This window comes from Cebus imitator, unplaced genomic scaffold (assembly GCF_001604975.1).
Source record: "Cebus imitator isolate Cc_AM_T3 unplaced genomic scaffold, Cebus_imitator-1.0 Scaffold87, whole genome shotgun sequence".
NCBI lineage: Eukaryota > Metazoa > Chordata > Mammalia > Primates > Cebidae > Cebus > Cebus imitator.
The window spans coordinates 4,720,078-4,723,091 of NW_016107402.1; the positions used below are offsets into that span (position 1 = coordinate 4,720,078).

The window sequence follows — 3,014 nt, forward strand, 5'->3', positions numbered from 1 at the left end:
AAAAAAAAAAAAAAAAAAAAATTGTTGGTTAGACAAGGTGGTGCAGCTGCCTTCCATCCCTGGCAGTGACAGGTAAAAGCAGATACAAAGAGACCATCTGAAGATAGTATTCTTCCTTTCCCATTTGATGGATAAGCAAACCGGGGCTCCAAGTGAATAAGTAACTCAACCTAGACCTGTCTCCCCACATCCTGGGCTTCTTTCCACCCTGTTCAACTCTTGCCTAAATAGCAGGGAAGGTGGGGGAAGGGAGGGCTCTCTCTAGAGCTGATGTGAGAGGGGGAGGAATTGCTGTGGGAGTGCCCCTCCTTCTGTCCTAGGCTTGTGCTACCTCCCCTAAGGAAGTCTATTCTCACTGTTGGCAGAACACTGTGAGCAGACATCAAGGGAGCTGGTGCCATGGATTGGGGATGGGCAGACCCAGACTTGTCCCCAAGGAGCCCCTAATCTGAGAAAACGAGCTAGAAACCCCAGACTTGCCTTTAGGCCCCCCTCTGTGGAATCCAGGCCTCAGAGGCTCCCTGTCTGAGGGGGTGAGGAAACATAGGTCTGATCTCAGGAACCCCAAGTCTAGAGAGATGAAGGATGAAGGGGAACTGTGTCAAGGTCAGAGGCCATAGGTCAGGGCCAGGGAGAGCATGGAGTATCTCAGGCTGGATCTGAGCAGGGTTCCCTACCAAGTGGGGAAGGAGAGTCGTTGCCAGGTTTAGCCCTTGGGCCTCAGGTTGGGGAATAGGAGGGAGGCTGGGAGCTCAGAGCCTGGTCTAGCTCAGCCTTGGTCTGAGTGACCTTGAGTTTGACCTACTCTTCTAGGCTGGTTCTATGGGTCCCCAGGACTCTGCCAAGCAGAGCTGCAGCAAGGGAGCTCAACAATACATGAGCTATCCCAGAGGAATCTGAATGGTAGAAAAAAGGAAAACATACACAAGCCAGCTGAACTCTGGCTTTCTGTAGAAGGGAAAGGCAGCTGCACATCTGACCACAGCCTGAGCCCTGCTGTTCCTTCATCCCAGCATGTCTCTGGGGCAGGGGTGGGAGTGGCTGCTGTGTCCTCAGAAATGGGAGGAGGAGGATGCAAGGGATGGAGGGAAAGGGAAGGGAAGCCCTGGTATCCGACGCACTCACAGCAAAAAGCCTCTTTTGCTTGGAACTAGAGCCTGCTATGGGGGTCTGGAAGCCAGCCTGAGAGCCTGGGGTCTCAGCAGGGGAGGGGATTGGGGGTGGGGCAGGCAGAATCTGGGAAAGAGAGGGAGGTGGGGACAGGGACTTAGAGAGTCAGAAGAAACAGAAGGGAGAAAAAAGGCAGAAGCAGGTGTAGTGGGGATGGGTACTGGTGCACACATTTAGGTAGGCAAGAAATGGGCTATTTTTAAAAATGCACTCAGAGGTCTTGCTCTGTCTGGCTGGTGCAAAACCCAGTCTCCATTGTTGTTGGGCTCTCTTAACCTGTGACAGTCCCTAGAGTTGGACCAAGGCCCAGAGATTTTACAGAACAAGATATGAACAAGACCCTTTAGCCGGACACAGTGGCTCACGGCTGTAATCCCAGCACTTTGGAAGGCCAAGGTGGGCAGATCACCTGAGGTTGGGAGTTCGAGACCAGCCTGACCAACACAGAGAAACCTCCATCTCTACTAAAAATACAAAATTTGCCAGGCGTGATAGTGCATGCCTGTAATCCCAGCTACTTGAGAGGCTGAGGCAGGAGAATCACTTGAACCTGGTAGACAGAGGTGGCAGTGAGCTGAGTTCGCACCATTGCACTCCAGCCTGGGCAACACAAGCAAAACTGTGTCTCAAAAACAACAACAACAAAAAACAAAAAACAAGACCCTTTAATCTGGTTACCAGGCCACTCTGGTCACCTGATGTGCATGACCCCATCAGGTCAGAGACTGTGCCATTTGATGCCAGCTGTTCATGGGGCATGGAATCTTTGCTGATCTGGGAGCCATGTGGGATCCAGACTTCTGAATGCCACTCATCCCCGTGAACTCAGGCCCTGGATCCTTTCCCTGGAACTGGGGATCCTGAATTGCCACCCCTGCCTAAGAGGCTGGGGAAGGAGCCTCCCACTCTGGTCCCTGGGTCTGGAGACCTGTCCCTCAGCATTCTATAACTGAGCAGCTGGGACCAGCCTAGCAATCCCTCTTGGGCCCAGAAGCTTCAGGCTGCTGGGGTGACAGTGGGAGGATCCCGGAACCTCCACCAGCCACCCTGGGTGGTGGGGGGAAGGCAGCCTGCCAGAGCTGGAGCTTCACTGTGCATGAGCAAGAGGGACCTGATCCAGAACTCAATGGTTGAGAAACTATTCAATGCACATTTATGGTGTGCCTGCAGTGGGCCTTGGGTACAAGGCACCATGTGACCTGGCCCTTACATGCTTGCTTTTAAACTTTGTATTGTGAAATATCTCATACATTGAGAAAAACATATGTATGTATTTATATGTATTTTATACATATAAAATATACATATTTGTACATATATCTAGATACAAGTATATGTATCATTTAAATAGTAAAAATATAGTGAACATCCAGGCAGCCATCACTAATTTAATGAGACATCCCAGTACTTTTTTTTTTTGAGACAGAGTTTCACTCTGTCACCAGGCTGGAATGCAGTGGCACCATCTTGGCTTACCACAACCTCTACCCCCAGGATTCAAGCGATTCTCATGTCTCAGCCTCCTGAGTAGCTGGGACTACAGGCATGTGTCACCATGCCCAGCTAATTTTTTGTATTTTTAGTAGAGACGAGGTTTCACCATGTTGGCCAGGCTGGTCTAGAACTCCTGACCTCAGGTGATCTGCCTATGTTGGCCTCCCAAAGTACTGGGATTACAGGCATAAACCACCATGCCTGGCCCTATTATCTTTTATTTTTTTATTTTTTTATTTTTTTGAGACGGAGTTTCGCTCTTGTTACCCAGGCTGGAGTGCAATGGCGCGATCTCGGCTCACCGCAACCTCAGCCTCCTGGGTTCAAGCAAGTCTCCTGCCTCAGCCTCC

General features: G+C 50.6%; 1 pseudogene; it reads right to left on the reverse strand.

Moving 5' to 3' along the window:
- Nucleotides 1-607: 607 nt before the first annotated feature.
- LOC108308611 overlaps nt 608-3,014 on the reverse strand; it is an 11,009-nt pseudogene continuing 8,602 nt past the window's right edge.